This window comes from Ambystoma mexicanum, chromosome 7q, assembly GCF_040938575.1.
Source record: "Ambystoma mexicanum isolate Mex_15411 chromosome 7q, UKY_AmexF1_1, whole genome shotgun sequence".
In the NCBI taxonomy this organism is placed as follows: domain Eukaryota; kingdom Metazoa; phylum Chordata; class Amphibia; order Caudata; family Ambystomatidae; genus Ambystoma; species Ambystoma mexicanum.
The window spans coordinates 282220938-282234876 of NC_090941.1; the positions used below are offsets into that span (position 1 = coordinate 282220938).

Genomic DNA, 13939 nt, shown 5'->3' on the forward strand with positions numbered 1-13939 from the left:
GCCAACCGATGACAGTACATGATACAGCCGGAGAGCCATCTGGAAATGGAAGGCTTCGAGAGAGCCTTCCCCTGATTGATAGGTCCAAAGTTCACAAAGAGTTGTGACGTCTTCCGAAAACACTTCGTGCGGTCCACGTAGAACTTCAGCGCTCTAGCCACATCCAGCGAGTGCAAAGTCCTCTCAGCCGGCGACGACGGGAAGAATACAGGCAACACCAAGGGTTCGTTGAGGTGGAAGTCCGACGGTACCTTGGGCATGAAGGAGGGGTGCGTCCTGAGCACTACCCTCGTGTCGTGAAAAGTCAAGTACGGGGCCTTGTAGGAAAGGGCCTGGATCTCTCCCACCCGCCGTGCGGAGGTGATGGCCACAAGAAACGCTGTTTTCCACGACAGAACTTCAACGGGGCCGAGTGCAGAGGCTCGAACAGAGGTCCCATGAGCTTGGTCAGCACCACGTTGAGCTCCCACGCCGGGGCCGGAGCCTTCACCGGCGGGAACGATCTGAACAGTCCCTTCATGAACTCTTTCACCAGACGATGAGACCACAAGGACGTCCGCCCCGTGGTTCTGGTGTATCGGGAGATCGCAGCAAGATGAACCTTGATGGACGCGTGTGCCAGTCCAGCTTTGGCCAGCGTCAGCAGGTACGGCAGTACCTGGGGAGCCGTAATCCGTAGAGGGTTAATCTTCTAAGCGTGGCACCAGACAGAGAACCTCTTCCATTTGTGTCTGTAGCATTTAAGAGTCGAGGACGCCCTGGCCTTTGCAAGAACCTCTCTGCCGTCGGCCGGTATGTCGTATCCTCCAAACTCTAGCGCTGCAGGAGCCAGGCCTGCAAGTTCAGCGATTTCGGGTCGTGGTGGAGGATGGCGCCTCCTTCCCTGGAGAGCAGATCCGCGTCCACCGGCAGCTTGATTGGCGGGGACGCTGACAAGTCCAGAAGGTCCGGAAACCATATCTGCCTCGGCCACGCAGGTGCGACGAGGATCATCCTGCACCGTGACCTCTTGAGCTGGTTGACAAGCCGGATCAGCAGTGGCAAAGGAGGGAACGCGTAGAGGAACAGGCCCTCCCAGGGGAACGAGAAAGCATCGCCCATGCTCCTCGCCTGGGGAAACCTGCTGGCAAACCTCCGGCACTTGGAGTTCGTCGCCGTCGCAAACAGGTCGATCTGGGGTGTGCCCCACCGTCGGAAGAGGCGATCCACTAGATCCTGCCGTAGTTCCCACTCGTGGCACGAGCGCAGCTCCCTGCTGAGTGAGTCGGCGATGGTGTTTTTTATCCCTGCCAGATGAAACGGCACCAGAAACATCCCTTGGGCGACTGCCCAATGCCACAGGTCCTGCGCCTCCTTGGACAGTGCTGGGGACCTGGTTCCGTCCTGTTTCCTGATGTAAAACATGGTGGTGGTGTTGTCGGTGAAGATCCTCACCACCTTGCCCTTGAGGGACGGAAGGAAGGACCTGAGGGCCCAAAACACTGCACGGAGCTCCAGGACGTTGATATGTAGGGATTTCTCCGTCGGGAGCCAAAGGCCTCTTGCGTGCAGATTTTCGGTGCGCGCTCCCCACCCTTCCAGGGAGGCATCCGTGGTCACTGTCTCCTGGTGGGCTGGGGTCTGGAAGTCCATGCCCCCGCCGTCAGATGCGCGCGGGTGCCCCACCACCGGATCGCTCGTCGGAAACTCTCGTCGAGTGTGATCCTTTCCTCGAAGCTGCCCGTTGTTTGGATCCTTCGCGCATCCAGGAACTCCTGCAACGGGCGCATCCGGAGCCTGCACATGGGAATGAGGTAGATGCAGGAAGACATCATTCCGAGGAGGGACTTGATGGACCTCACCTTGGCCGCGTCGGCCACCAACATCCGCTGCACCTTGCCCAGGATGGTCCTGGTCCTCTCCTCCGACGGGGAGGCCAGAAGGGACACTGTGTTGAGCCTCGCTCCCAGAAACAGAGCGTCTTGCGCGGGCACCAGGTGGGATTTGGCGTAGTTCACGGAGAATCCCAGGTCCGTGAGAAGTTGGACGGTCCTTGCCGTGTGAACCACGGCTAGCTCCCTTGTCTTGGCTCGGATGAGCCAGTCGTCCAGGTAGGGGTAGACGTGGATCCCTTCGCGGCGCAGCTGAGCCGCCACCGGTGCGAGGCACTTGGTGAACACCCTCGGTGCCGACCGTAGACCGAAGGGGAGGGCTTTGAACTGGTAATGACGCCCTTGGACCACAAACCTGAGGAATTTTCGGTGCCCCTTCAAGATGGGAATATGGAAGTAGGCATCCTCCAAATCCAACGACGACAGGAAGTCTCCTTCCTCCAGCTGACCCAGGACGTGCTGGAGGGTGACCATCCGGAACTTTTGCGCCTTGATGAACTTGTTCAGACGTCGCAGGTCCAGGATGGGGCGCCATCCCCCCGTCTTCTTCTTCACGAGGAAGTATCTCGAGTAGACTCCGGAGCCCCGAAGCCTCTTTGGGACGAGTTTGATGGCGCCCTTCTTGAGCATCGCCTTCACCTCCAGGAGAAGTTGAGGGACGTGAAGTTCTTTCCTGGCCACAGGGGGGACGCGCGGACACTTTCTTTGAAACTCGAGCGCGTGGCCCCGGGCCAAGGCGTCCAGCACCCAACGGTCGGTGGAGATAGACTCCCACACGCTGACGAAGCTCGCCAGCCGGCCTCCCACCGGGGTGCTTCGGTGGGGGCCCGACCCCCCGGCCGGTTCAATCCTGCTTCGACGAGGCTTTAGCGCCTTGTCCTTGGCGACGACGGCGGGGTCCCCCTAGACTTGCCTCGTCCTCTGTAGGCCTCCTGAGACGACGAGCGGGCTGCTTGACGGTAGGAGGAGAAACCGCCGCCGGGACCTTTGGAGGCGCCCTTGCCTCCGCTGCTCCGAAAGGGCGTCCGTCGTTGTTGCAGAACTCCAAGGGCCCGGGCCGTCTCGGTGTCCGCTTTAATGGCCTGAAGGGAATCGTCCACTGTTTTCCCAAACAGGTTGTTCCCATCGAAGGGCATGTCCAGGACTCTGGTCTGAACGTCTTGACGGAAGTCCGTAGCCTTGAGCCATCCACGCCGCCTAAGGCAAACGCCATTGCCCAACTGGCAGAACCCAGTGTCGGCGATGTCCGTCGCAACGGTAATGGCGTGGTCCGAAGCCACCTCACCTTCCTGCAGGATCTCCAGGGCCTCTGCCCTCTTGTCGTCCGGCAAGAAGTCCAGCAGGGGAGCCAGTTTGTACCAGAGCTCCCTGTCGTATCGGGCCACGATAGCCAAGGCGTTGGCAGCTTTAATCGTCGTCGCTGCAGACGAGATGACTCTGCGTCCCATAGCGTCCAATTTCTTTCCCTCGCCGTCCGGTGGGGAAGTCGATGTGGAGGCCGCACCCCCCCCCCCCGCTTTTTTCCTGGCCGCCGCGGAGACGACGGAGTCCGGGGTAGGCTGCGCCCGGAGGCACAGGGGGGGCGTGTCCGGGACCCGGTACTTTTTCTCGTACCGGTCTCTTCTAGCTGGCGTCGTGGAAGGGTTCTTGAGGAGGGTGAGGCCCTCATCCCAAATGTCGTCCAATAGAGGCACCGCGAGGACCGTCTTCCTCTTGGCCTCGTGCCGCTGATAAAGGAAACCTTCCTTCTTCTTCTCCTCAGGGCAGAGTTGGAAAAGCTCGGATGCCCTGGCGATCATAGAGTGGAACGATCCAATCTCGTCGGGCGGAGAAGCCCTGGTGGGAGGCGACGACGGTACATCCTCGTCGTAAACCTCGTCGTCCGTACCCGTCGCTGCCGTGTCAGTCCCCGTATCATCCCCTCGGGTGGACGGGGAGGAGGGCTGGAAGGGGCACGACGGCTGAAAAGGAGGTGGAGGGTGGATCCTTCTTCTCTTGGTAGGGGGAACACCAGAAGGTCCCGGTTCTGGGTCCCACGACGGGAGAGGTTCCGTCGGCAACGGTAGTCTCGTCCTTTTCTCTGAGCATAAGGACTGTATAGCCAACAAAATGGCCGCCGAGTTGTCTCGCGGCGCTGGCAGAGGGGAATCCGACGGGCGATCAGGGGCCCCGTCGGTACCCTCGACGATGTCGTCGTCCCCTGCGTCGGGATCCATCCCGACGGGCCTGTCTTCTTCCACGCCGAGGCCGTGGCTTAAGACCTCGACCAGCTCCTCCTCCGAGGTTGAGGCCGAATCTACGACGCCCTGCCCCCCCTTTTTCTTCCCCACGGGGGATTTCACGGGGGTCCTATCGATGGGCACAAGAGGACTCCCTCCGAGGTGGCAGGGAGACTCTGAGCCCCGAGGTCGCCACCACTGGTGTAGCCTCCACAGGCTGAGCCAGGGCCGCCGCAACAGTTTCGATAGAGGGCTTGGCCGGATGGATTAAGGCCTTCACCACCTTAGGTGCGCTCACCGCCTTATCCTTGAGGGGGGGGGACACTGCCTCGCTCCCCCTCCGCCTTCGAGCTCGACCGGGGCCTCTCCAGGAGCTTCGCCGGGTGCTCGGCCTTCCTCTTACCCGACCCAGAGCGTTGGCTCGTGGTTGATGGTCCCGGGGAGGGTGAGCCCTGCCTGGCGCCCGTAGAGCCTGACCGTTCGGCGCTCCCAGTGCCAGCGGACTCGCGGTGCTCGGCCTTATGTTGGACCCCCGTCGCCGGGGCGTCCTCAAAGGTCTTAGAAGACCGCTCGGATTTCTTCCTCTTCTTCTCGCCGGACGGGCTATTCCCTTCTAGCCAGTTGGCGAGACGTTGATGGCGGTCCTTCATGGTCCGCTCCGACATGTTGCCGCAAAACGCACAGTTCTTCTCCACGTGCGTCTTGTCCTCATGTTGTTCGTCCTCCTTGAAGACGTTCTGCAGCTGGCATCCAGGGCAGACCCTGAACAGCTTTCCGGGCGTCGAGCTTCCCTTCTCCTGGGCCATGACCGGGCCTGAGAAACTTCTGGAGTCCTCCAAAAGCGTAGCGCGACGAAATCTCCACCCTTGAGTGGCGCAGACGAATCCAAAACGGGTCCCCGTTGATCGGATGGAGAGTCGGTGGAGCTTGAGGCTCTTTTGACCGAAAAAACGAAGTTTTTGAGAAAAAACGTGAAAAAATAGCACTAACGCTCGAGAGCAATAGCACGAGGATCCCAACACATGAACGTGCGGTAAAAATCTGAAGATGGCTGCCAGAGGCGGTGCTTAGGTAGAGGGCAGTCATTGGCTGTGGTCAGTATGACGCAGAGACCAGTGATTGGTACTACGAAAGACAGATCGGAAACGAAACTGATACTGGTTTTTTCTTTACCGAGGATTCCCAGCCTGACGACGGGGAATATTCATGAGCATGTGAATCCATGCCAGACCCCATGCTGGAGAAGTATAAAATAAACCCACAAAGGGCACCCCTAAGAACAGATGGAAGCCAATGATGACTTACATTTTTATTGAAATGTTAAAAACAGTCACATATCAAAACAATAATCTCCACACCCCCTTCTCCCCTTACGTCTTTACATTAGCTCATGATTATAGGTGAATAGATCTCAATGGCAAGTTAACCAGGCAGCTGAAACTGACACTCAAATCCTATTTCGTCTCGGCAGTAAATCCAGGCTTGTTCCATGGGTGTTACACCATCTATAAGACAGTGACTCAAAGATAAGATGCAACATCCCTCTCACCTTTGGCTTACCCTTTCAATTCCCCTATTGTTCCCACCTAGCCCTTTAATCACACGCTCACCCAGCGAGCAGTATGAAGGGGAATAAGTGAGATGAATAAAGTGAATCAACGCTGCACCGCTCGTGTACGTCCCATCCCCATTTATGCATCTCCGGTTCCCAATCCTCGCTAATGTATCCATATGATCATTGACCAATGCCGTCAACTTTTCCATCTTGTACATTCTCCTTAAGTTCAGTAGCCAATCATCGGCTTCATCAGGCGGCCAGAGATCTTCCATTTCTGTGCCAACGCCACTCTCTCTGCCCTGAACATGGCTTCCCCCATTCTGGGGTATCTGTATATAGATCTGAACCCTTTGGGGGGAGCTCTAGCAGCCTTTGGAGTGAATCCAAAGGAAGAGCCCCTACTGTAAACTCCATCATCCACCAAAGCAGTTCCCTCCAATACAGTTGAACTTGTGGACAATGCTGCCACTGTGCTCAGGATCCTACCTAACCACAATCCCTCGGACAGAGAGTACCTGCAAACATTCTGGACATTTTCAAAGGGTCAATGTGGCAGTCTTGTAACATTTTAAAGTTATGCTCCATAGCTGCTGTAAAAAAGTTCCCATGAAAGAAATGTATATATTTTTCCACAGGTCTCTTTCGGGATTCCCACCCCCCCCCCCCCCCACAACTCTTTCCCGTAATTTTTAAAAGTTAGTCTACTCTTCATTTCAGCTAGATCCAATTCGGGATAGGATTCCTTTTCTAGTCTCAGAGCCTTCAATGGCCGCCTCAAATTATGTAAATGAACACTTTAGTTTATCCCCCCATTTCTTGTTAAAAAATATCACTTGCAGATATAAATATCCAAAGATAGTCATCTTTTCTATACCGCCAACCTCTTAAATTGCATCATAATCCAAAAACACCTTGTCTATAAACAACTGCCCCGCTGTCTCCAATCCCTTATCAGACCATGCTTGGGTATTGCGAAAGCCCCACTGCCCCAGACCTATGTTGGGGCCCCAAACTGATGTCATGTCTTACATTTGCAGGGTGTGTGGTCCATGTCTTCCCAAGTATGTCCACTACAACCCCAGGTCATCCCTCATATGTTCCAAAATCACTCTCAATTGGGTTGCCTTATAATAGAAGGAAAGGTCTGGTACCTCAAAGCCTCCCTTGGAAGGGAAAGAGTGGTTCTCTTAATCCTCTGGCACTTGTTTTTCCAGACAAACTTATTCACTGCTGTCTGGAGGTTTACTAAAAAGTCTCTGGGATCCTTGTGGGCAAGGTCGTGAAAAGATAAAAGTCGAGGGAGAACATTCATTTTTACCGCCGTCATATGCCCATACCAGGACAAGGAGTGTGCCCCACCTACCAAAGTCTGATTTAACAGCCTCTAGGAGGGGATCAAAGTTGACAATGAAAGCCCATATGAATTTCTTGATAATTGGACTCCAAGGTATTTAATCTAAGACCTGTCCACTTTTACACCCAACACAAGTCGTCTCTGGTCTAAACAGAGGTCCGATACACGGATCGGTATTATGGAAGATTTCGATTTGTTTATTTTCAACCCAAAGAAGGCCCCAAAGGTGTCAATGAGGGAAAAATGACACTGGTATAGAAGTGTGGATGTTCACCGCGTAGCCCAATATATCGTCGGCAAATAGGGAAATCTTAAAAACTCTACTTCCCTCATCTGATACCCTGTATTCCCTGCTGTTCCCATATCACCATCGCCAGGGGTTCCATCATGTGTGCATACAACGGGGATTGGGACATCCCTGCCTCGTACCTCTAGTTAACAGAGTTGGTTCTGAGAGAAACCCATTGACCTGGACTCGTGCGAACGAGTCCTGTATATTTCACCGACCAGTTTGGAGAGATTATCTCGCACTCCCATTCTTTCCAGGAGCATGGCCATGTAGCTCCACTCCACCCTATCGCAAGCTATTTCGGAGTCTAGTGAGAGCAGGCACACATCGAAGTCGGAGTTCTTTGCAAAATGCATTAAATCAATTGTCTTACATATGTTCTACAAACCTTGCCTTCCTCTGATGAAACCCACCTGGTCACTGTGTACCAGGGTCAGCAATACTCCCTCTAACCTCTTCCCCAACAACTTTGCCAATATTTTAACACTAGTGTTAAGGAGAGAAATCGGTTTGTATGACTAACACCTTGTGGGATCCTTACCTTTTTTTGGAATTACCACTATAATGGCTTCTATCATGGTCTCCAGAAGAATCTGCCCTACAGAATCCTGTTCAAAACTTTTGCCAAGTGTGGGGCCAAGGTAGATTGATACATCTTGTAAAATTTGACCATGAACCCATCGTCCCTAGGTGTTGTGCACCCCTTCATTGCCTTGATAGTCTGTATGACTTCTTTCTCAGTTATGGGAGCTTCCATCTCGGAGGCTGCTTCAATAGATAATCCTGGTATAGTTACCGTTCCCAAGAAATAATTTATGCACAAGCCATCTCCACCAAATTCCGACATATATAGAATCTCATAATAAGGCTTAAAGTCTGCCCCAATTCACACTGCATCACTGTGTGTAGCCCCATTTGTTTTATGGCCCTTACCATCCTGCTTTTCTGGTTCTCCCTCAGTTTCCCGGCTAGTATCTTATCTGTCATATCCCCTTTACATTAATATTTTTGTTTGAGAAACAGCAGCTTTTTCTGTGTGTCGCTCAACAAAAGTTCCTTAAACTAGGCCTTATAGAGTGAGTTTTCTTGCCTGGTCCTGAGAAACGTATCCATTTGTGGTGTTCCCTGGCTGGACCACCGCCATTTCACCCACAAGGTCCTCCTCCTGCCTCGCCCTCTTCCTTTGGGAACCAATCAGAATTAACACCCCCGGATCGTGGCCTTGAAAGCATCCCATAAAATATGCGGTCCCACCTCCACATTATCGTTCAAATCAAAGTTTTCTTTTAAATCATGCGAAGGCATCATGAAGTAAGACGGTATCCAGGCATTGTTTCGAAAAAATAGTTTTGAATGCCAAATGTTTTGACAAAAATGCATCGACAAAATTCATTTTCTTTGTGGGTAAAGGTTTTTTTTTTTTTACAAAAATGGGTGTTGAGGGGTAAAAGACGGGGGTTGGGTAGACCACACCCAATTAAAAAAAAAATCATTTTTTCAACGGATGTGTTGTCGAAACTTTGCCATTCAAAACTATGGCTGTCGAAATAAGCACTATAAACGAAATAAGACACAGACAACAGGTTCAAGATTGATTCTCAAAAAGGCTTTAACTTAAAAGTCAGGATGGAGTAAGACGTAACTTGTCCTATGCTAAGGTGGGATTTCCTGCCTAAAGAAAACTAAGGATAGTCTGCATAAGGAAGTCCAACTCAAAAACCTATACTTGCCCTCATAACTAACTAAATACAAAATGTAGGGATGTCAGCATCAAAATGAATAGTGTTCGAAACAAAGTTCTGAACTTCTTCCAGCTCCTGACTTTTAATCAGCTTCCCCTTCACCAAGTTCAAAATAGTTCACATGGTATTTGGGTTGCCTTCCCCAAGAGTTCCAGCTTTTCAAACACCACCAGTTACAATCTTCAAATCTTTTCGAAACAATTCCTTAGGACACTTACTAGCTCTTTTGTCATCAGTACTTCTCACTGGTTCACCAAAATAGTTATATTTCTTGACTTCAAAATCACATTAGCAACTGTTGAAATACACAAGCTTCTTCATGGATACTTTCATTGGCATTTCCCATAAAAGGGGGCACTTGGTCTAGGCGCAGTTGTCAGACCACATGGTCCACCCATTAAAGGTCACGTAAACCAATACCCCTGTTCACTTTGTTACTCTTTCTGTATTCTTCTGGCTCTTACCAATATAGGTTTCCTCTAAAACCTGCAGTTACTTGAACTCTCTTTAGCTTTATTCAAAAGCTGGTTTCTCATTTCATACACTTCTTGGTATTTGCTTGACTTTTCAAACACTTCTATATCAAACAATTCATTCTGTGGAATGTGCTGCTTCCTCCACCTTGCTTTCATTCCATTCACAAGTACTCAAACTTGATGTTGCTCTATGCAGCATTCAAAAGTGTTCAAAAGACCACCACATACCGTGGGTAATAATAAGCAGCGCTCAGATACCTGAGGGTTCGTAGCTATAAATGCCAAATTATTATTATAATGTCTTTCAATTCGTTCTGTATTCAAAAGCACCCAATTTGGTATTCAAAAGTGCACATCAAAAATCCGGTTTGCCCGTGGTGACTAGTAGCAGACTCGGGCAATCTTAAATAGGAAGCAAAAGCGGACAGTACTGCTACAAAGGGGTTCTACCCGAAAAACATTTTTATTTTGTGTTTGATATTCAAGAAGTGTTTGTTTCAAGTTCCCAGAGGCCCCGGTATGAGTGTTCCCTGTTTCCACTAACCAGCTTCACACAGCATCTCACTTTGGGTTCTTTACGTCCCTCGTTCTGCTTTCCGTCTCCAATACTTCCACTCTTCCCTCACAGAGGTCATAGAGAGCACTGCACACGCTCCTGGAGTTCTGCGTTCACTGGAGTGCTTCAGCGCCCTACAGCTCTTGCTGCTTGCACCAGACACAGAGGGCTTGCAGGCTATCCAGATCCTCTCTCGGCCGACCTCAGCTCCGGCATCCCTTTCCACTGCCTGACACGGCTTCCAGCACTCATGTCTCCTGCTCCTGCCTCTCCAGTCCGCTTCGCTCCAGCTGGCTTTCCCCAGCCTGTAATCTCTCTCCTCGCGTGCTGTGCAGCCGCATTTTTCTATCCATTGGGATTGCTAAATAACCGCAGGTGTGAGTCATTCAGTCCACTTTCCTGACTCATTAATGGGCCATGCCTGGCGGCTCCATCTGAAAGCCTCCATAGCCCTCTTTGTCTCAGTGATTTTTGGGAAGGTTTGAATTAAAGAAAGTGTGCATAACTCTGTTGTCTTCTCCTCATCTTGGTACTTGACAGATATGGGCCTGCATTAACATTATTAGGCTATGTGTTTATCTTATCCAAATGAGGATGTGTCCTCCTAGTTGGCCTCTTCCTCGTCCCAATGTTGAGGTGGTGTTTCTGGGGCACATTTTGACTGGAAGAAAAGGGAAAGAATTGAGGGATAGAAGGTTCGTTTAAAAAAATGAATGGGGGAGATACCATGTCTAACTAAGGACGTCCTCTCCCCACTGCTTAATTTCCCTCCACCCAGGTGATCCTTCCTCGCATATCCACACACAGGGTCGGGATCCAAAAACGATGGTCTTTCACTGGCCACCTGAGAAGAGGATCCAGGGGGAAAAGAAGTAAGGACACCCTCTGGTTCCTCACAATCAAAGTAGAAAATAGGCTCTCCTTATCCTTTAAGAGGGAATCATTGCATTTTCATCTCCCTTTCTGTGGTGATCCCAATCCCTCCCCCACTGCTATGCGTACTAAGTCATTGTACCGGGTCCACCGGGATTCAAAAACATGGCTGTACAGACAATTCTCTACAAAGATATAGTCAATCCTCGAGAATGACTCATGAACTGGGGAATAGAATGTAAAGGGGTGTCCCCAGAAATCAGGGGTACGGTGGTCAGGGAATCCACTAAGCCCAGTTCCTTGTTGATCCTATGAAAGTTCTTAGATGTACCCCCTTCTTGCTGAGTCACTCAGTGTCCCCGTCCTTCTGCTGTCTCTAGATGGGTCAAGGACCATATTAAAGTCGCCTCCTACTATAAGGGAGCCTAACACAAAAAGTTTAAACTTCTCCTTCAATGTATCCTAAAAGGGAATCTTACCCTCATTCAAGCAACATACAGGCCGTAATGTCGGAGGATTCCCATGAATCCTTTCTTCACAAACAGGTAGCGACCCTCCGGATCCCTACGGACCGCTACCACCTTTAGACGCAAGCCATTGGATATCACGATAGCCACTCCTCTCTTTTTCGTGGTAAACAATGCCCGATAGACTTCCCAAATACTCTTAGATCAAAAAGTTTTGTCTCTTTCCCTCTCGTCCAAAGTGTTTTCTGCATGAAAAGCAGGTCCAGCTTGGAGCGAGTGAATTCTCGAAGTAAAAGCAATCTTTTTGTTGGGGGAATTGATGCCTCTAGCATTCAGGGAGCCCACCACCATTACCTTTAGTGAACTAGCCATTAAAGCCTGAAAACCAAGTCCCTTCCCTCAGCATTGTGTTGAACCTGCTTTCTGCCCAAGAACGTTCGAATGCTGCGTTAGGTACATTGCCCACACACTGCGAAATGCACGAACATCTCTTGAGAAAGCCCAACACCCCCAACTGCCCCACCTCCCCAAAACCCATCCTGCTCTCCCCCACCATCCTGCCAGGAACTACTCCAAGAGTTGGTTCTCAACGGAACTGGTCCTGTCCAGCAACTTCTCATTCGCCCTTTGAATGTCCTCTTCCATCACCAGTCTATAGTTCTGACCTCCATATTCAAAGGCGAAGGGTAACCCCCAAACAATAGACAATAGCTCACCCCTTTCTCTATAAGCCACTGCATTGGGGGGTGGGGACACTGTCAAAGTCTCTCGGTCTTGGTAGATCGTAATTGAGGCGCCATTGTAAGAGCTACATTCAGCTTTTCTGGCTTTTTCCAGTATTCTCGTCCTTTTCTGCATAATAATGAAAACTGACTAGGATTGAGCGAGGCCCTCTGCCAGCGCCACAGGCTCCATCAATGGTGGGCTCATTGGTGGCTTTGTCTCCGAACAAAAGTTTAACCACATCACATCATTTACTGCACAAACTATACCCCTTTCTGCCGCCCCTTCCGTCTTGGTGAACCTAAAGAACCTGATATTGTTCCTCCTCTTTCTGTTTTTAATATCACCCAACTTGAGGGCTGCCTCCTCCTCATGTCTCTCCACCTCCGAAAGGCTCTTGTCTAGATGTGTTTCCAAGATGTCAATGGATGTTTGATTGGTTTCTAGACCCTGCAGCCTGTCTTCCACCTTGTCCACTCTGCGTTCTAATATGTCCACTATAAGGAACTCATGGTGGCAACGGTAAAGACAGACACAAGTGATCACAGTTCAAGGGTGTTTATTAAGTGTATGTGCAAGTTGGAAAAACTCCTAAGCTAAACCTAAATCTAAGACGGGAGCAAGCTATGAACATCAAATAATAATAGGGCAGTCCTAGTGGCGTCTTGTCAAATAAAAGGGCCTATACTAAAAAAAACTATTGCCAATTCTTACAACTAAAAACAAGAGCGTGGGAGAGAATTCACAAGAAAGAAAGAAGTGTTTGAAAATAAGTCAGTATGTGGTAGGCAGGGGTCTCCCTTCTCCACGTTTGGAGCACGGGACAAGGCAGGACACCTGAGCATAGCATGCACTTGAGCTTACGAAGCATGAGACGACAGATCCGTTCTCAGGTATCAGGACCTTTGGTGGTTAAGTCTCTTGCCTCTGAGGACCCGATAGGTTAACAAAAAAAAAATGTTCCTTTCCAATGTACGTTGGGCGATGACTTCACCCCTCTGTCTTCCGGGTTCAGACCCTTCTCATATGTTTGCCACCCTCCGTCGGATTCACTATGGCATTCACTTGTCGTTGGGTGATGGCTTTCCACCTCTGGATCCCCCTCTTCCGGGGTTAAAGATCCACATAAAAGTTTGTCGCAATATCAGGATCATCAGTGGTTAGATCCCTTGCTTCCGAGGGCCTGGTATGTTCAAAATTATAAAACAAAAGTTCCTTTTTGATTGTACTTGGGTGATGATTCTTCACCCCTGGGTCCCCCTCTTCGGGGTTCAGGCCCTTTCGATTATCAGCCTCCCTCTGTCAGGGTCACTCTGGCTTGTATTCAAAGGATTTCTCTGTTGTATTCACGTGTTAGCGGGGTGATGGATTTTCACCCCTGGATCCCCCTCTTCCAGGCTCAGACCCTTCTCAACTGTTTGACTCTCTCTGTCGGGTTCACTGCAGCTTTTTCGAAACAATCTCAACTGTTGCATTAAAAGGTTTTAATGTCTTTTTAAACAATTCACTGTAGACCTCCCTCTGTCAGGGTCCCTCCTGTCAACACAATGTTCCTTTTGCTTTCTCACTTTTTTTTGGGATTCATTATCCTTCATTTTCCAATGGTTTGTTGGTTAAAGACTTTCGACTGTACAGAGGATTTTGCTGGACACCTGTATGACCACTTTGACCATGTCCTTGCAGCACTACTAAGGCCTTCTGGTATTGATAGTTTCTACAAACGCGGGATCAACCAGTGTTCTCTTGAGTGAGCACCCATGTAGTGCCGGATCCCTCTGCAGCTGCTTTTCCCTTAATGTTAACAGTTCTCT

General features: G+C 50.5%; 1 protein-coding gene across 2 annotated transcripts in view; it reads right to left on the bottom strand.

Annotated features, from left to right (window-relative positions):
* The window catches only part of NDFIP2 (Nedd4 family interacting protein 2), a 693434-nt gene that overhangs the window by 18679 nt on the left and 660816 nt on the right, over nt 1–13939 (bottom strand). The gene's annotated exons all lie outside the window — the stretch shown is intronic.